General features: G+C 39.5%; 1 protein-coding gene across 1 annotated transcript in view; it reads left to right on the top strand.

The window, feature by feature from the left end:
• Window positions 1–7,802: 7,802 nt before the first annotated feature.
• EDA2R (ectodysplasin A2 receptor) overlaps window positions 7,803–21,295 on the top strand; it is a 65,152-nt gene continuing 51,659 nt past the window's right edge. Inside the window, exons 1-2 of the mRNA XM_028523206.2 lie at window positions 7,803–7,885; window positions 14,024–14,070. The gene's annotated coding sequence lies outside the window, so the exon portion shown is untranslated. The remainder of the gene's footprint in view (window positions 7,886–14,023; window positions 14,071–21,295) is intronic.

The raw sequence follows: 21,295 nt of genomic DNA on the forward strand, positions 1-21,295 counted from the left end.
AACAACAATAAAAAAGAGAATTTTATAACCTGTCCTCTGGACACTAGATAAATCTCTTATATGTCTATGACTCTTTTTATGATTATGTATCCCTTAATGTTGCCACTTACCACAGTAACTTTCTCCCTTCAGAATTCAGAGCCACTCTACTGCTTTACCATGTTCTTATCCATGGGAGCAAGCCAAGGACAATGTGGCATACTCAGAGTCAGGTTCTGGTTATAGTCCGAATTAAGGTTGTACTTCCTCTGTGTCCTTAAGAAATTCAGTTAACTTCTCTGATTCTGAGTTTTCCTGTGTGCAAAGTAAAGAAAATGATATCTAATTCAAAGGGTTGTTCTATGAGATAAATGAGATTGTATATTTAAAGTGTTGTGGGAGCTCCAGCCTCACTAACTTCATGGAGTGGGATAAGGGAGAATATCTAATAACACAATGTGAAAAAGAAGGACTTGAAAAATGTAGGAAAAGCAGGAGAAAGTCACATTTCCAAAACAAGAGGGGAAAAAAAAAAACATTTCCCAAAGAAAACAGTGGCCAGTGCTAGGGGGAAAAAACTAAATAAATAAGAAAATGATTTAAAATATTCCCTAAAATATGGCAGTAAAGACATCATATGTGACTTCAGAGAGAGAACATTGGGCTAAAAGCCATATTATAATAGACTGGGAAGCTAATGGAAAGTGAGGATGTGGAAATATTGAGTGGAGACTACTTTGGCCAAAAGTTTGGCTGAAAAAGGAAGAGAGATGAGACTGTTATTTGAGGAGGATGTGATATGGAAGGTTTGATTTTATGTTGAATTGGGAAGAATTAGAATATGTTTGAGGGTAGAGAGGGTGGATACAAGAGGGAAGGTGAAATTAAGGATATCAGTGAGAGGGGGTTAAAAATGAAGCATGATCCATAGGGAGCAGAGGAAAAGGAAGAGGCTCATGCTCTCTTCTTCTCCTTCAAGAGGAAAAGCCAAAAATGGGTGAAGGGAGAGAGAATATTATAGACATAAGGGAAGGAGTTAGAGGAACATGCCTAAATTTCATTGTCTTTAAGGGAGCTCTTTAAGGAAGAATGAATTCAAAGGTGAGCATTTTTCTGCTTGAACCCATTCATTCAGTTATTTATTCATTCATTTATTCAACAAAGATATATTGAGTACTTAGCATGTTTCAGTACTGTTGTGTGTAGGGAATTAATCAGTGAAATGATAGATGAGATTCCTGCCACATAGGTTCACACCCCAATGAGAGAAGTTAGAGTCAAGAAAGAGGGCTAATGAGGGGCTCTTTAAAAAAACAGCATTTGGGGGAAAGTAGAGAAGGAGAATCTGGGAGAAGTTATAGAGGAAGGAGTGAAACCATGGGTTCTATGAAAGTCAAGAGAAGAGAGTCAGTAAGGAAAGGAACCAAACAATTTTGGGTGACTCAGAGAATTCAAATAGGACAGGAAGAATCCATGGGTTTGACAGCAAGGAATATATAAGTGATCTTAAGGAAGACAGAATGTAGTAAGTTTAGAAATGAAGAGATGGAGGCAAGAATAGGAAAGCAATGTTTGTGGAAACCCCTTTCCATAATCTTGGGCCAGGATGGAAAGGCAGGGTTTAAGGGAGACAGTCAGAGGAAGATTGAGAAGATACAACATAAAGCAAAGCAGAGTAAACAGGAGGAATGGGCAGAGATAAAGTGATTAATCTGGGACAGTAAGAAACTCTGAGGTGAGTTAAGAGACAAAGATAAGCTTGAAGGTGGGGGGATCAGAAGTTGTTTAGAATGTTCTAGTCTGATGCACTTTTATGGTCTCACTGAAACTGGGGGTGAAGTTGTCTATTAGATATCAGAATAGGATGTATTCATGTTGGATGACTGAAAATAAGCAGCCACCTTAGGCAGGTGGAAAGGAGGATGATTAAGGATGAGAGAAAAGACTATTGAACTAAGCTAAGATCCAAGTGAAGTCTGAAAACTCCCAGGATGCGAGTAACCCTTTCTTACATCTCAGTTTTCCAATCCAGAAGATCCAAGCCTATATAAGCCATTGCCTTAGAAATATATGGCAAGGGTTATCCATACATATCCCACAGGCTAACTTAAGGGTAACCAGGAGCTGATCTTGGTATTCAGGGACATTCCTAGAGATGATGGATTCCTTAGAGACTGACACACAAGCCTCAGTATCCCCTGGTGCCTTCAGTTTCTGTTTCTTCTCTTTGTTCCAAGTTTCCAGGGTTCCATTCTACCTGGATAATGTGGAGGCTCTCCCATAAGAGGTCCCTCTGCCTGTGTTGAATCCTGAAATTAGAGGTTTCCAGGCTTCTCTAAGACACAGGCAAGGCCAATAGTCTACTAAGTGACCCTAGGTGACCTGTGAGAGAGACGTGAAGGTGGCTTCAGAGAGCCATGAATTTTTCACTGGGCCTCAGAAGAACATCTCTGGCTCCAGAAATAGGGGAGGTGGTGGTGGGGTAGAGGGGAGGAGGCTGACTTCATCTATCAAGCTGTCAGGTCAGGCTAATTCCAGCAGTGAAGTATAATCAGAGAAACCCTTTACTGGGGAGGGGGTGGGAAGAGCTCCCAATTAATGAGCTGATTCAACCTCACTTCAATTGCCCTGGCATGTGAGGCCAGAATGTCTCTCCCACAGATGGCAGTGCTGAGAGCCTTAACTCTACTGACCCACACATTGTACTTCAGGTCCTTGGGGCTGGTTCTCAGGAAAAGTCCAAAAGGCTCTGGTAATCCCATTATCAGATAGGGTAATTTAGGAGAGTCCTTTTTGATGAGGTGAAATTTAAGCAGAGGGATGGAGGAAGTGAGGGAAGGAGACATACAGATATCTGGGGGAAGAGTTGCCCAGGATAAAGGGACAGCAAGTGCAAAGACTGAATTTAAAGCATGCTTTGAATGCTCAAAGAAACAGCAAGGATGCCAGTTTGATTAAATATGGTGGTCCAGTAGTAGTGTGGTGGAGATAATATTAGAAGTATAGGGATAAAGTGGTTGGGGGTGGGATGGAGCAGACCAGAGTGCACACTGATATAGAGTGTTGTTAAAGATTTTGGCTTTTAATTATGACTAAAAACCCAGCCATTGGAATGGTTTATACAGACTTGGGCTGATTTACATTTTCAGAGGATCACTTTGGCCGCTGTGCTGAGAATTGAATTAAATGACGTAAAAACAAGAGCAAGGAGACCCATTGGAGACTATGACAATAATCCAGGTAAAAAATGATGGTGGTTTGCAATGGAGTAATTGCAGTGAAGGTGTAGAGAAATTCTTGGAGTCACAGTATATTTTGAAGGCAAAGCTGATTAGTTTTACTGGTGGATTAGATGTGAAATGTGATAAAGGAAGCTCTGACTGGTGTAGCTCAGTGGATTGAGTGTGGGCTGCAAAACAAATGGTCACAAGTTTGATTCCCAGTCAGGGCACATGCCTGGGTTGCAGGCCAGGTCCCAGTATGGAACGCCTGAGAGGCAACCACACATTGATATTTTCTCTCTCTCCCTTTCTCTCTCTCTCTCTGTCTCTCCCTCTCTCTCTCTCTCTCTCTCTCTCTCTCTCTCTCCTCCCCTTCCTCTCTCTCTCTAAAACTGAATAAATAAAATCTTTAAAAAAGAAATGTGAGAAAAGAAGAGACATGGATGATTCCAATGTTTTTGGCTGTATAAAGTTTCTGTAAGGATGAGTTTAATTAATCCATGTAAAACACTTGGAACAGTGCTTAGCAAGTGCTTGTTGAGTTTTAGCCACTAGTATAGTGTTATTAGACAAGTTATGGTGGAGGGTAGTAGTTTCATAGTTGCTGCTTGAGGTTCTTTTCCAGATAATATGGCAATAGCTTTTGGACTCTGAAGTTTCCTTGGTACCTTCACCTCAGGCTTCCTCCTGTGCTCAAGGAAGCACCATGGATTATAGGGAGCTCCTTCATCTGTAAAATGTGGGTAGTAATCCCTATCTCATAGGGCTATTGTGAGCTACAAAGGGAAACATTTGAATGATGTATAAACACGTATTAAATGTTGTTCCTTCCTATCATTTCTTCAAACAAGAATTCTGATGGTGCTGTCCCCTTGCTTGCCAATGCGCCAGCAAATGCCTTTCCAATTTAGTGCACTCAGATTAAGTGTTGTCAATAGCATAACATTGCTCTCTGTTCTTGCACTCAATTTGCTGAGCAGAATCAAAGGAGATAAAACAGTGCATTTGAGAGCAGAAAATATTGATTGAGGCTGGGGTTGTGGAAAGGTCCCTAATCCTGCCCTTGAAGGATGTTCCCATGTCAGCTGGAAAGGAACTGTGTTTTAAAAATAAAAAAAAAGGTGGTGTAGTTGTTCCAGGTGAGAGAGTGTCTACAGCCTAAAGGGTTCTTTTTGCTTCAGTTTACATTTCTTTACCTGCAAAACATTTCATCATACAGCCTTTCTTGGCGACTCAAATTTAACATTCAAAGCTTTCCCGGTATTTCTCATTTTGTCCTTTGCACCCTGGTCCACTTGTTAATTGGTTTATTCTTTCGACTGTATACCAGAGACTCCTTCCCAGCCCTTCCACTTGCTAGCTTTTTAACATTGTGCAAGTCAGTCTGTGTCTCAGTTTTCTCATCCCTAAATTCTGAATGCTACTAGGGTAGTTACAAGGATTAAATAAGTTAATATGTGTAAAATATTAAGAAGAGTATCTGGCAGATAGCAAGTGCTTTATAAGTGTTAGCTATTAAGTGTTAGCTCATTGTGTTTGCCAATTAGTGGAAGGGAAAGAACAGACATTAAACAAGTAAGAAAATTAATTAATTAAATGATTATACATTGTAATTGAGTGCCAGTAAGGAAATAAACAGGGTATAGGGAAAAGGGGGAAGACTGGATCAGTGAGGTTTATATGAGAAAGTGACTCTTCCAGGAAAGCAAAAAATCCTCCCTTGACACCACATAAAGTAACTTCACAATCTTAACTGCACAATCACTCCTGCTTCCATTCCCTTTTTTCATCATCACAGATCAGCCCCTTATTACCTCTTGCCTTGATCATAGCAGTAATCTACTAATCTGTATTTACCACCAGTTTTCACCAATCTATTGCCTACCCTACAGCCACACCCATCTTCCAGAGCTCTATGGCCTAGAGTATCTTTTGAGCACCTACTCTATGCTACTTGCTTTATGAACATTAGCTTCTTCCGCATTCACAACAACATGAAGAAAGTATTGTTATCTTCTATCTGCAGATGAGACAACTGAAACTCAAAGAAAATAAGTCCTCTGCTGAAGAGCCAACAGCTAGTAGATGTTATAGCCAGAGTTGGAGTAGAGGTCTCTGGATTCTAGAGTCTGTATGCCTTCTAGCTGTCTCCCTGAACATTTATTTTATTTATCATGTGATGACTATGGACCCAAGAAAATAATGATCGCAGATACTTATATAACATTTGCCATATGCCAGGCACTGTTACATGCATTCATTCATTCAATCCTCAAAACAACTCTATGAAATAGGTACTACTGTAATCTCTATTTTAAATATGAGGAAATTGATGTACAAAGAACTTAAAAAACTTGCCTAAATTTCCACAAAGAGTCCAGGGAAATGATACAACCAACCACTTCCCTCTGACTCCTGTGTGCTTAGAATCCATATATACTGATAGATGTCATTCTAGACTCTTACTATTATAAGTATAGTCTGTGGTCCAGCAGCAACAGTATCATCTAGGTATTTGTTAGAAAGTCAGAATCTTGGCTCTACACCAGACCTACTGAATCAGAATCTGGTCTTTAATGATATCCCTGGATGATTTGTATACACATTAAATATAAGAGAAACATTGCTGTGGAGTTTCAAGGTCATCTACCTTAACAATCTCTTCAGGGACAGGGCTGAATGAAGAGGTACATTGATTAGCTATTTTCATTTTAATGTCACAGATGACATAAAGTGCTACAAAGTGCTTGCTGGAATTTATTTATTTATTTATCTATTTTACATTTATTTAAATTCAATAAACACTTATATGTTAGTATGTCCCAGCCACTTTTTTAAAAAAGATTTTATTTATTCATTTTTAGAGAGAGGTGAAGAGACGGAGAAAGATAGGGAAACAAACATCCATGTGTGGTTGGCTCACAAGTGCCCCCTCCTGGGGACCTGGCCTGCAACTCAGGCATGTGCCCTAACTGGGAATTGAACCAGCAACCCTTCAGTTCACAGGCCCAAGCTCAATCCACTTAGCTACACCAGCCAGGGCCCAAACACTGTTTTAAGTTTCTTATACATATTAACACTATGTTGTATATTAACTCATGTAGTCCTGAAAACAACCTTATAAGGAAGGGATTATTCTTGTTCCCATTTTACAGATGAGATTAGTGAATCCCAGAGTAGCTGAGTAATTTGCCCAAGTTCACACAGCTAGCAGCCTAAGACACAGGATTCCAGCTCACACAGTTTTCCCTCCTTCTAGGCCTCAACTCACAGTAACAGTGTCAGAGGCTTCATTCTGTGCCCAGATCTAAACAGGGACCATATATGGAGTTCACTGAAGACCTATTCAAAGTCATCTCAGGGCCTATTCAGCTTTTTTTTTTTCCACCAAAAACTGCTGCCCCTGTACTAAGATTCCACCCTATACTCCTAGCATACAGCTTTTGCTCACACAAAGTAGGGAGTCTGATCACGCCACATTGCTTGGTCCCCCTCCCCATGCCTTAGCTGAAAGTTTCCTTCCCCTCTACCCATAATGCTGTTTGCTTTTCCATGTTTTTTTTTTTTTTGCCTTCCCCCTACCTCCATCTATCAAACAGCATTTGCCTTACTTGCATCTTATCATGCCTGGCTATGTCTACATTCTTTCTCTTTCTCTCTCTCTCTCTCCTCTTCCTGCCCCATCATGACCCTTCTAGCCTGTACCCTATAGTTTAACTATAAACTATATTATTATATAATTATTATTATACCATTATTCTCTACTGCATTCTGTTCTTTGACTATGCAGTTTGTCTTATCTCCCCAATTCCTCTGTAAATTCTTTAACATCAGGACCTACTAATATTCCAGGACTTCTTTACTGCTGCCCCTGAGATCATGGACTCATAAATCCCCAGAGTGTCACTGCTGGAAGAACCCTTAGGGGCTATCTAGTTCATTTACTTCTTTGATCAGAGACTCTGGGGCCCACAGAAGGTGATTTCAATCCAATTCTCCTTTATTTTCAGTGGTCTTTCCCCTCCTTTATGTATCTTCTCCTCCTCCTGTATAAATCCTACTTACCCTTCTAAAAGGAAGAGGGTTTTTTGTTTTGTTTTTGTTGTGTGTGTGTGTGTGTGTGTGTGTGTGTGTGTGTGTGTGTGTGTAAGTCAAGGCCAGACCCGAGAGGTGCTTTTTCCACAAGTCTGAAAACTGTTACTTTTTCAACACTAATTTTCCCTGTCAAACTCCAGTCCTGCTAACACCAGTGTACAGAATTTTTGAGGAGCTGAGCTGCATCCTACTGTGAAATTGTCACAAGAAATGGAATCTGTGAAATGCCTCCAACCGCCTGATCTTCCCTCTGTTTCTACAGACTAAGCAGGACCTGATTCTCTGCCCATCTACCTTCTCACCCCTGCTTCTGACCTGGAATTTTTCAGTTCCTGCCATAGGAGTGGCTTGGTCACTATTTACTACTTCCCCTTTTCCACCCTCCCCACTGTGTTCCTCTCAGGGGCGGCACTTCTTTGCGTAGCCACGCCTAGACACTTGAGTAGTCCAATAGCTGCCTCCTGAGTCCCACAGAGGTGGAGAACTAGGCGTAACATGAAAGGAAAAGAGATGGGTTTGGGCTGTTGTTGCTACACGTGGATGTGAACTGAGTCAGACAGGAGCTTTGATTGCAACGGATTTCATCTACTGTGAGTGTGGTATGCAGGCTGGGGACTGGGGGGTGGGGGCTTGGTGGGATGGCTGGCCTGTCCTGAGGTACATTTGGCCAGGAATTTTGTTGTTGTAGCAAGATCCATCTATCCATCCATTTACAGGGTAAATATGGAAATACCCCCTGGCATGGCAAGGAAGTTCAGACCTGTGAGAAATAGGGGTGGAAGTTCAAGATCAAGTTAAGATGACCCTGTTTAGACTCTACAAAGTCAGAATGACTGGGAAAGCATCTGTAGCCATCTGTTAATCTATCCATCTGTATCCAGAGAGTGCTGTTTCAGGTGCCAGGGACCTGTGATAGTGTTCTGACGGCCTTGGCAGTAAGTTCTTTCCTGTGTAAGCTTTTACTGGACTCCTGTGGCCTCTGGGAACATGCCTGGATATGCCCAACCACCCTGAGCATCTAAAGTTGGGAGATGAGGAAGAGAGGGAGGCTGAGAGCTTAGTAGAGGGAGGGAGGGGTTGAATCAGACATGTGAAACATCCAGAGGGAAGTTTAGCTGCCAGCCCACCCATGTGGTCCCTGGGCAAGTCAGGGCTTGTAGAAAGAGCACACAGGCTCTATTTGGGGGCTTTCAGTCTTCCCCCTCACCCAGCCGGCTGGGTTTCACTTGATCCCTCACTCCTGGAATCTAAGCCCAGGGCAGTGATATTTTGATCCTGCCTTACCCCAAACACTGGCCAAGGCTGAGGCAGCTGTGAGAACTGGGAGACAAGAAGAGACCCGCCAGAAACTGGGCTGAGAAAGCAAAGACATCCAGGTCTGATTTGAACAAGTGTTAGCATGTCATGCAGAGTGACTAAGGCAGAAAAGTGAGGAACATCTTCTCCTACATACCTCCCCTATTCCCTCCTTCACCCTAACATACTTTTAATTCAACATAAGAGACTCACTGAACACCTATACTGTGTCATCCGTATGTGAGGCAGAGAAATGCTTAAGATATAGCTTGTGCTCATGGAGACCTGACAGTCTTAACATGAGTATAACAAAAAATAAATATAACACAAGATAGTCTTAAAAGTTTCAGTCAAAATTCTTTGAGGTTATCAAATAAGGAATATAACAAGTTGAGCCAAGGAAAATCAGAAGAAGGGTTTGACTTTTTTCTGGAATCATAGTGCCTTTCAGGGCTCCAGAGCTAGACTACTTGAATTCATAGCTAATTTCCACCATTTATAAACTTGTGTGACATTGGACAAGTAAAATTACTTCCCCTACACAAGTAAAATTACTTCTCTAAACCCTGATTTACTCTAGTCTAAGATGGAGATAATAATAGAGCTTACTTTATCACATTTTTGTTTGTAAGGATTAAATTAGATAATCCATATAAAATACTTGTACACACTTAGCACAGTGCCTGGACCAAAATAAACACTCAATAAATGTTAACTATTATTATTTAATATGGACCATAAAGCACAGATAGGATTTCAACAGGTGGAGATAAGACAGAAAGCAGTCTAAGTAGAAAAAAAACAACAGGAACAACTGTTTGGAGGCAAGGAAGCTCAGGGCATGTGAAAAGAATACTGGTTGAATGGGATTTTAAAGCACAATTAGGGAAAAAGTGGAAGTTAAAATTGCCATGGTTAGATTGAGGCAAACCGGAACATTTTGGATGCTGTACTTTCTGTTTGATTTGGCAGATAGTGGAAAGGCATTGTAGATATCTGAGCTAAAGAAAAAAGTAAAATCTGTATTTCAGGATGAATAACCTGGTAAATATGAGCAAACTGGATTAAAATAGGGAAACATGAGAGATGTGTAAACCAAATGCAGAAAGGGAATAAGTTCCTGGAACTGAAGTGGTGGCTATGTGAATAAAAAGACAGCAGTGAATTTAACAAGGCACTACAAAAGTTTAATCTACAGAACTTAAAAGTTGATAAATTATAAGAGACTGAAAAAGAAGGAATGAAAAATCAGAATCTGTTGGGATTGGCTTAGACTTTGAAAGGTTGTGCACTGCAATCACACTTCCATCCACTTCTGTGGATAGTTCAGTAGAAAGGATATCCGCCTTCCAAATTAGACACAGTTATGTGTAAGTCCTGGGTCTGTTGCTTACCTGCTGTTCATGATCCTAAACATATTATCTCTCATTCCCAACCATCATTGCACTTCCATTGGGCATTTAGAAATATGTGTGAAGAGTATGATTGATTTTTGCACAAATACTGAGATACTACTGAATTTAGTGCCAATGAATTTGATACAACAAAGAGCTGTTCTTCCTACCCATTTATACCAGTAGTAAGCCCAGTGAAAAATACTGAACTTCTCTGATTCTTGGTTTTCTGTGCTGAGGAACAGGGAGAGTAGTACCCATGTCATGGTGTTGATGGGAGGATTAAGTGAAATAATCCCTGTAAAGTATCTAGCACAATATCTTACACATAGTAGGCTTTCATGAATCAGAATATTCTTTCACCTTAGCTGACTTCACCTTAAAAACACCTTTGATAATCTCTGCTTTGAACACTCCCAGTGGGAATGTTACTTACTGATCTCTGAAATCCATTGCCTTCATGGGAAGCCTTGACTCTTCAAAAGTTCTTCCTTTGGTTAAGGGCAAAAGAGTCTTCCTGTGGCTTTTACCCAGAGATCCTAGTAATTCTTCATGGGGTCACTTACCATAGTTTTTTAGAGATCTGAAGACGAGAAACCACATCTTCCTGCATCCTCTATTCCGAGGTCAAGCAGCCTAGCTCTTCTACCATTTCTCATAGGGCATGGTGTCAACTCAAATAAGACTCTGAGGTTTTGAGCTATATGAATTGGGGCAATGGTCATGATTTTAAAATGATGGGAAACATTGCAAAAGGAATAGAATGAGTAAATGTGACAAGTTTCTTTGTAACGAACCATTCTTTTTTGTCACATACTATTTCTTAAGTCCTACTATGTGCCAGTTTATTTCAAATCTAGTACCCAATGACTCCTTACCACAGCTCAGAAAGGTACAAGTGTTCTTGTCTTAACTTTATAAGTGGCAAAACAGGTCCATAGAAAATGAAACTTGCTGGAGATTGTTTAGTTTAGATAGTGTCTGAGCCAAAACTGGAAGCCATATTTTTTTTTACTCCCAGGTCAGTGTTTTTTTTGTTTTGTTTTGGTTTGGTTTGGTTTGGTTTTCCATTTTCTGTGTCTCCTTGGATTTAAGGTGCAGACTGGGCAATTATGCTAACTTTGGCAGTAGATAAAGGATCCATTAATTACCTTACACTAATTATCCCATCTTTGAAGGAACTCATTTAGAGAAGCTGTTTAAGGGGGACAAAAGGCCCTAGTTCCAAAGCAGAGTCAAACAATACCTCTCTACTAAAGAACACAAGACAGGCCAAAAAACCCTACTTAAGATGTCTTCTTGAGCTGCTCCCACCTAAATGCCTCCTGCAAAGAGAGAGACATTTTTGTAGCTACTCCTCAGAGCTGAAGCTTGATATTAAATGATAAGCACTTTTTTCTCTGTTTTTTTTTTTTTTCCTGGAAACTACTCCCATTCATCAGTTGCCCCCTTGGGGTCTTAACAAGAGGGACGTGAGTCAATTTTATCACCAGTCAGTAGAACGGAAGGAATATTCTTATGTGCTCATGTGAGATGTGAGGATGGCAAAATTTTGTCTTGGATTACAATAAACTGTATATGTTTTCTTATAAAACTATAATTTCCTAAAGGTAAAGAAGATGCTTTATTCAGCTCTGGTTTTTCCTCTTCTCACCAAGTCCCATTAGAATGACTAGAATAAAAGGTTCTTGCCAAGTTTTTTTTTTAGTGCCCAAATAACCATTCTTCCTATCCTAGTGTGACTACAATAATGATATCTCTCAAGTACCCCAAAATACATCATGATATTCTCAAAAATAAAGGAAATGTTGAGTAACATATGTGGGAGAATCAAAAAGTAAGAATGTTTTCACTTTTAGGAGTTTGTTACTTACCATGTACATTAGCCAAAGTGAGTGGGCAGCACCGATTTCTTTCCATGGGCCACCTCTCCCTGACCCAGCCCACCCTTTAAAATTGTTCCTGTTGAGGGTAAAATAAGCCAAGATTAGGCTTTGGAAATGCAGAAAAAAAGAGAGAGAGGAACTAGAGCCATGGCAATATATTCACTGAGTGATCAGTCCTGAACTTGGACCTACCCTCTCTTTAATTATAGAAAGTACACAATCCACTGGGCCTTGGGTTTGGAAACTTGGATTCTGGTCCTGGCTCTGTCACTGACCAACTGTGTTACTTTAGGAAAATCCTAGTCCTAGAGAAAGGAAATCTTTTCTCTGGGCCTCAGTTTCCCCATCAGGATCATCAGGGAATAGGATTAGGTTATCTTGAAGAATCCTTTTGAGATTTCATGATAATATGTTTCCAATTTTCTGATGGTTTGAAGTTTTAACCAGTTCCTGAAGAGAAGAAAAATAAGTGATAATGAAATGTGTTGTCTTGTGAGTTCTGATGTGGCAGTTACTGAAAGAGTTCAAGTAGAGCTGAGTGGTACTTTTTTAATTGAACAGCAGGAAGCTGGGACTAAGATGAGTTTTCAACTCCATTTTTTACATTTTTTAAAAGATTTTATTTATTTATTTAATAAATAAATAGAAAGAGAAGGAAAGAAACATCAGTATGTGGTTGCCTTTCAAGCACCCCCTACTAGTGACCTGGCCTACAACCCAGGTGTGTGCCCTGACTGGGAATCAAACTTGCAACCCTTTGGTTCACAGGCCTTCTCTCAATCCAGTGAGCTACACCAGCCAGGGCTCACCTCCCTTCTAACTCCAAGATTGTAGGATTCTGTGAATTGTCTTAAAGAATATGCACTTATATATGAGACCACACACTTTTTATTACATCAGTTTCACCCTTCTCCCACCATCCTCCAAGTATTATACCTTTTTTTCTTGGTCATCCAAAAAAATGCAAGCATTATTTTAGTATCAAAATCCCATTATGTATAGGCAAGCTTCATTCTATGGACTGATTCTCACATTACAATTATTTAACAATAATTGGTCCTGAACTATGCTTGCATATGTCCATTCATTTGAACGTTTGCTTTGTTATAATATTTCATTTTCTGGCCTGTGAGGCAGAAATGTTGTGCCTGATAGAATTTAGATTGCTATGGAAGGGAAAGGCAGTGTTCTTATTGACATCTTCAGAGAGATAGAGCTATTCCAGATTGCTTGATAAATTAGGGTGGAGAGAGTGTGGGGCAAGACCAAAAAAAAGTTTAATAGATGTCAGAAATTAGTGCACATGACTGAGTTTTACCCAGTTCCAGCCCTGAAAAAAATCATACCATGAATTCAATTTCCAGCTGGGACAACTCAGCCAAAAGCATAACCAACCATCTTGGGAAGTCAATTAATATCCACTCCCAGTGCTGCTGGTGGGGTAACTAATTTTTGATGATACCATAATTTTATGGTATCTTGTCATGCTTGATACATGAATAAGTGAATCACTTTGGCAAGGGCCACAGCAGAGCAGCAAGTGCTTCAGCTATTGTCTGAGTGTTCATCTGGACTGTGGCTTATCTCCAATGTCCTTTGCTCTCCAGCTCTGGGTGGGATAATAACATCACAACAACCCCTTACATGTGTAGTACAACCCAGAGTTTCCAGAGCACTCTCACATACATTATCTCATTCTTCCCTTGAACATCATCCAGGGGAGTTTCTGTGCCTTTGCTCCCACTTGGGAAGACTGTTTCAGCAATCACTAAAAGAATATTTTCCCATCATATTCAGCCCAAAGTTTGCTTTTATTAATTATATCACTATAGTCTTGGCTACACAATCTTTTTTCTCCTCACTTTCACAATTCTTCCTAAGCCATTGCCAGGCACTAACCAAATATTTATATACTTGGTAGCTCTTTGTCCTCCTCAGTTTAGAGTCTTTTAAGTCATGTTTGTCTCTTTAAGTTCGTACTTTTTTTGTTGTGAATGTTTGTGCTCACACATGTTTTGAAGGAGAAAGAATGTCACTCATATGGTTAGCATTTGCTTTTGGCTGAATGCAAATGGCTCAGTTCAATTGGTTATTAATTGTATCTGTACAGTGACAACTGCTTTTAATAATTTTTTTTCTTTTTCTACCCCAGCACCTTTATCATTATCTGTTGTTCTGTACATTCAAATAAAGAGCAAGGTAAGTAGGTGAAACTTCTTTAATTTTTCATGGCTTCCTTCATTCTCCTCTGTTCATATAGTAATCTTGATATTAGTAGAGTAGATGATGTTATCACTGTCATTTGAAATTTTTCAGCCACTTTGGAAATGGAAAGAGAAGCCTTCTGTAAACTGTAATAACCATCTGTGGTTTCTTTTTTTTAATTTTATACATTTAAGGTTTATTTATTTTTTATTAAATCATTTTTGTTGTTTTTCCATTACAGTTGTCCCAATTCTTTCCCTTTGCCCACCTCTGCCCATCCCACCCTCCCCCGCTCCCACATTCAATTCCCACACTGTTGTCCATGTCTGTGGGGCATTAATACATGTTCTTTGTCTACTGCCTTCCCCTTATTTCCACCATTGTCCTCCTCCCCCCTCCCCCCTGGTCACAGTGATACCACTGCTGGGATTACATCATAAGAATCCCAAATCACCAATTCAAAAGAACCTATGTACCCCTATACTCATACTGGCTCTATTTACAATAGCCATGTGCTAGAAACAACTTAAATGCCCATCAGTAAATGAGTGTATCAAAAAACTGGTACATTTACAGAATGGAATACTATGCAGCACAAAGAAAGAAGGAACTCCTACCTTTTGCAACAGCATGGTTGGAACTGGAGAGCACTGTGCTGAGTAAAATAAGGCAGTCTATGAAATCAAATACCATATGTTCTCACCTATAAAGAAGAATCTAATGAACAAAATGAACTAATAAACAAAATAGAACCACAAGCATGGAAACATGGATTAGACTGGCAGTGATAAGGGGGGAGGGGGAAGAGGGACAATGGTAGAAAGACAGGGAAAGGACTAGACAAAGAACATGTATGAATGACCCACAGGCATGGACAACAGTGTGGGAACTGACTATGGGAGTGGGGGGGGGTGGAATAGGCAGGGGAGGGCAAAGGGGGGAAATTGGGATATCTGTGGTTTCCAAATTATTCCTATTCTATGAACATATAATATACTTGAACATTAAAAGGCAATTTACTTTTATCACATGCCTACAAAGTAAAATCAAAATAATGCATCTCTAATCCTGATGCTCATTCACCTCCCTGTACCAAAAACTGACAGTGTTACTCACCCCCTTTTTTAAAAATCAAAGACCTTCTCTTATATAACCACAATGCAAATGTGTCAAAATCAGGTAATTACCATTGATAAAACACTTCTACAATCCACAAACATTCAGATTTCACCCATTGTCTTACTTGTCCTCTGAAGTAAGAATATTTCAGGTCCAGGATCCAATCCAAGGTTACCTGTTACATTTTAGTTGTCATATCTCTTTAGCTTTCCTTCATCTTGATCAGTCTAAGTGTCTTTATTTTGTCCTCTCAACTTTGACATTTTGAAGAGAGGGGCCAGTTATTTTGTAGAATGTACCTCAATCTGGGTTTGTCAGATACTTCATTATATTTGGGTTATGCATAGTTGGCAGGAATATTCCAGAGGTGATGTGATGTTCTCATTGATCCTACCAGGTGGCAGGAGACTGTGACTTGTCCTCATATTGGTGATGTTAACTTTGATCACCAAATCCTAGACATGTCCTCCAAGTTTCTCTAGTGTAAAGTTACTATTTCCCCTTTGTATTAAATAACTAACCTGTGGGGAGATAGATCACTTGAAGTTATATGAATATTGTGTTCCTTATAGTAATTGATGGCTCATACCTGAATCAAATAATGATTTCCAAAGAGTCATTTATAAAGTCTATTATTCCTCCTACATTTATTATTGACATTTTACTGTATAGGTCCTTTCTTCTCCCATACTTATTTACTTCTGTCAGTATGAATCCATGGATTCTGATTTTATTCAATGGGTTATAATCCACTACTATCACTACTTATTTTGATGCCCAGATTGTCCTACATCTGACCAGTGGGAGGTCCTTCAAGCTACCATCTGTGCCTGTCATTCTTTGAGTACATTCTACTTCTGGCACAAGATGGTCCAGGCGTACTCTCCCAGCCCCAGTCCTGGACTCAGCCACTTTGCTAAGCACCCCTAGGTCTTTTTAGTGGGGAGAGTTGTTAGAACCCAAGATCTGGAAACTAGGTGTGCCCACTGCCACTAAAGTGTTATCACTCATGTCCTTCCAGTGGGCAGATTGGGGAAAATGGCCATTTTATATTATCTTTGCCTTTCATCGTTTTATATCTGTAGCTCCTTTCTCTTACTCCAAGAAGTCTGTCTGTCAAGAAAATCAATATATTTACTTCTTTGTTCAATTCTACAATATACATCAACTTTGTTTCAGAATTACTACATTCACACTGCTATTAACAATAAACCTACTAGGCTGTTAAATCAAAGTGAAGTTTTCTTTGTAGTTCTTTTGGTCCTTATATCTTCAAACTGAGAGGAGTGAAAACACTATAGCTAAAAGGTACTCAGAATCTTTTCCACTTTTTTTATTATGGTTGTTATCCACTTGGTATATAGTTAAGGTTTTTTTGTTTCTGTTTGTTTCCAACTTTGAAGTTAAAAAATCCTTATTGATTTAACTTCTGGCATTTTAATTATGATGTGTCTTGGTGTGGGCCTCTTTGAGTTCATCTTGTTTGGGACTCTCTACACTTCCTACACCTGGATGTTTGTTTCCTTCACCAGGTTGGGGAAGTTTTCAGCCATTATTTCTTTAAATAAGTTTTCTATCTCTTTCTTTGCCTCTTCTCCTTCTGAACTGTCTATGATTTGAACATTGTTACTCTTAATGTTATTCCAGAGGTCCCTTAAACTATCCTCATTTTTTAATCTTTTTTTCTTTTTACTGTTTCAATTTGGTGTTTTATGCTACCTTGTCTTCCAAATCGCTGGTTGGATCCTCTGCTTCATCTAATCTACTGCTGATTCTATCTAATGTTTTCTTTATTTCAGTTAGTCTTCATTTCTGACTGGTTCTTTTTTAGTGTTTTATCTCCTGTTTTATGTTTCCTGTCTCTTTGTTGCAGTATCACTGAGATCATTGAGGATCCTTATAACCAGTGTTTTCAACTATTTATCTGATAGATTCCTTGTCTCTGTTTAACTTAGTTCTTTTTCTGGGGTTTTGTTCTGGTGTTTCATTTGGAACATATTTTTCTGTGTACTCATTTTGGCTGTCTCTGTTGGTTTTTATTAATTAGGCAAAACAGCAACCTTTCCCAGTCTGGAAGAAGTGACTTTGTGTAGGAGCTACTCCTTTGTAGACTACATGTGTTAGGTGTCTTTGGCAGGCCAGTTGAAGTGTGCATGGGCCACAGGGAGTGGCAGGGCAGGGGGTGGATCCAAGGCTTAGCAAGGCCTAGAGTTGCAGGTAGAATGGGCTCAGGTTTCAGGTAATCCCAGGAGTAAGCCACACCAGGACCTGGAACCAAAGCTAGAGCAGGTGCAAGCTATAGGGATTCCTAGAGGTAAGCTGCTGGGGCTGTAGCTGACACTGGGTTTTACCTGCAGGAAGTCCTGGAGACAAGTCATACCTGAGTGGAAGCTGTAGCTAGGCCAGTGTGAGTTGGGGGAATTCCTGGAGGCAAATCCCATGGCTGGAAGCTAGAGCTGGAACAGGCTACAGAGAGACCTGTTTCTGTGTGGTCTCTCTCTGTCTGTCTTTATTGTGCAGAAGCTATTAAGTCAGCCCTCAGTTCTTCAAGGGGAATTGCTCTGTCTGTAAGTGTAAATTTGATGTGTTCCTGGGAGGAGCTGAGTTCAGAGTCTTCTTATGCTACCATCTTCAACAACAAGCCAAGCAGTGGAGAAATGTACTCCCAATGTTGACCTCCCCACTGAAACACAAGTTTAAATGGACACTTGCTTTGGGAGATTCAGATGAACCTCACCCTTTAATTCTTAAAACGTTGTCCTATATTACCCTATTCAAGTTCTGTTCTTTATTTCATGGATTACCCTTCTTGGTTACTGCTGCCTATTCCTTCTCTTCTAACTTCAAATATGGATGTCCCTCAATATTTTGTTTGCTTTGGGCATTTTTCTCTGCTCTAGGCCAGCGATTTTGAAGCGGTATGCCACAGAACTTTTTAAAACATACCATACCTGACTGTTTAGTCAGGGGCACTGACCTTTATTCCCCTAGATTATCAAATAAATAAGTGAGTATAGCCAACACAACAGTAGCCATCTGGTGTGACTGAATCAAAATCATACCTGTTTTACTTTTGTAGAATTGGCAAAAAATATATTTTTTGGTATGCCACAGAATTTTAATAATTAGTTTATGTGTATCATGAGATGAACATGTTGAAAATTGCTGCTCTAGGCCAGTGGTTCTCAATTTCCCAGAAGTTTTAGTTTAACTGGTCTTAAGATATAGGTATTATTTTAAAGCTCCCCAGATAATTCTGATGCACACCTATGACATAGACTTTTTATGCATTTGATTTGTCTTTAGCCCTAGTCTATGTTCTATGTATTTTAGTTGCCTGCTGGACACCAGCACTGACAGGCTGCAATTCTACATACTCAAAATAATTTCAAAAACTGAGCATGTTATCTTTTCTTTTAACAAGCAACTTCTTTTTTATACTCTCCATAGCCCTGAGGTTCTCCTGGCTTTCCAAGCAAAAAACTCTCAGAATCTTCTCTGACTCATGTCTTCCTTGGCTCTCATATCTGTAGAATTGCAAGGTCCTATTGACTTTCTTTGTAAGGTCTGTATCTCTCATCATCCATTCCTTTTTATTCCTATTGCTACCACCTTTGTCTTGGCCTTTATCTCTTAAAGCTTGGGCAGTTACTCTGCATAGGCATTACTTAAAGCATACTCAGATTAATGTTCAGAAAATACCTTTTTTTCTTTTTTAGTTTTTTATTTATTTATTAACATTTTAATTACTTTATTGTTGTTCAATTACAGTTGCCTGCATTTTCTCCCCACCACTCCCCCCACCCCAGCCAAGTCCACCTCCCTCCCTATTTTTTTTCTTTTTTTTTTTAATTTCAATCATTGTTCAAGTACAGTTTTCTCCCCCCTACTCCCGTTCCAGCCCCTCCACCCAACCCTCCCCCCTTCCCCCCATTACCCCCCACCCTTAGTTTTTGTCCATGTGTCCTCCAAATTTGTTCCTGTAATCTCTACCCATTCCCCCCTGAAATTCCCTCTTCTCTCCCCTCTGGCCACTGTCAGACTATCCCCTATTTCAGTGTCTTTGGTTATATTTTGCTAGTTTTTTGTTTTGTTTTGTTTTGTTGTTTAGATTCCTGTTAAAGGTGATATCATGTGGTATTTGTCTTTCACTGCCTGGCTTGTTTCACTTAGCATAATGCTTTCCAGCTCCATCCATGCTGTTGCAAAGGGTATGAGCTCCTTCTTTCTTTCTGCTGTATAGAATTCCATTGTGTAAATGTACCATAGTTTTTTGATCCATTCATTTACTGATGGGCATCTAGGTTGCTTCCAGCACCTAGCTATTGTAAATTGTGCTGCTATGAACATCGGGGTGCAAAGGTTCTTTTGTATTGGTGTTTTAGTGTTCTTAGGATAGAGTCCCAGTAATGGAATTGCTGGGTCAAAAGGCAGATCCATTTTTAGTTTTCTGAGGAAGTTCCAAACTGCTTTCCATAATGGTTGTACCAGTCTGCAGTCCCACCAACAGTGCACTAGGGACCCCGTTTCTCCACATCCTCTCTAACACTTGTTGTTTGTTGCTTTGTTTATGATGGCCATTCTGACTGGTGTGAAGTGGTATCTCATTGTGGTTTTAATCTGCATCTCTCTGATGGCTAGCGATATTGAACATCGCTTCATGTGTCTTTGGATTTTCTGTATGTCCTCCTTGGAGAATTGTCTGTTCAAGTCCTTTGCCCATTTTTTAATTGGGTTACTTGTCTTCTTAGAGTGGAGTCGCGTAAGCTCTTTATATATTTTGGAGATTAAACCCTTGTCTGAGGTATCATTAGCAAATATGTTTTCCCATACAGTTGGTTCTCTTTTTATTTTGATACTGTTTTCCTTAGCTGTGCAAAAGCTTTTAATTTTGATGAGGTCCCATTTGTTTATTTTTTCCTTTATGTCCCTTGCTCTAGGAGACAAGTCAGTAAAAAAGTTTCTGCGTGAAATATCTGAGATTTTCCTACCTACGTTCTCTTCTAGGACTTTAATGGTGTCACGCTTTATATTTAAGTCTTTTATCCACCTTGAATCTATTTTTGTATAAGGTGTAAGTTGGTGCTCGAGTTTCATTTTTCTGCACGTAGCTGTCCAGTTCTCCCAACACCATTTGTTGAAGAGGCTATTTTTATTCCATTTTATGTTGCTGCTTCCTTTGTCAAATATTAATTGACCGTAGAGGCTTGGGTTTATTTCTGGGCTCTCTGTTCTGTTCCATTGGTCCATGTGCCTGTTTTTATGCCAGTACCAGGCTGTTTTGATTACAGTGGCCTTGTAGTATAGTTTAATGTCAGGTATTGTGATTCCTCCTACTTTACTCTTCTTTCTCAAAATTGCAGCAGCTATTCGGGGTCGTTTATGGTTCCATATAAATTGTTGAAGTGTTTGTTCTATGTCTGTGAAATATGCCATTGGTACTTTAATAGGTATTGCATTGAATGTGTAGATTGCTTTTGGTAGTATGGACATTTTAATGATATTAATTCTTCCAATCCATGAACACGGTATATGTTTCCATTTGTTTGTGTCCTCCTTGATTTCTCTCCTCAGTGTTATGTAGTTTTCTGAATACAGGTCTTTTACCTCTTTGGTTAGGTTTATTCCTAGGTATTTTATTTTCCTTTTTGCTATTTCAAATGGGATTTTTTTCTTGATTTCTGCTTCTGCTGTTTCATTGTTGGTGTACAGAAATGCCTTTGATTTCTGGATATTGACTTTGTATCCCGCTGTTTTACCAAATTCATTTATTAGGTCAAGCAGTTTTTTGGTGGAGTCCATAGGATTTTCTATGTACACTATCATGTCATCTGCAAACAGTGACAGTTTTGTTTCTTCCTTTCCAATTTGGATTCCTTTTATTTCTTTTTCTTGTCTGATTGCTGTGGCTAGAACCTCCAGTACTATATTGAATAGAAGTGGTGAAAGTGGACATCCTTGTCTTGTTCCTGTTCTTAGTGGAAAAGATTTTAATTTTTGCCCATTGAGTATAATGTTGGCTGTAGGTTTCTCATATATGGCCTTTATTATGTTGAGGAATGCTCCCTCTATTCCCACTTCTATTTTTTAACATTTTGTT

The sequence above is a fragment of the Phyllostomus discolor genome, chromosome X (genome assembly GCF_004126475.2).
Source record: "Phyllostomus discolor isolate MPI-MPIP mPhyDis1 chromosome X, mPhyDis1.pri.v3, whole genome shotgun sequence".
Classification (NCBI taxonomy): Eukaryota; Metazoa; Chordata; class Mammalia; order Chiroptera; family Phyllostomidae; genus Phyllostomus; species Phyllostomus discolor.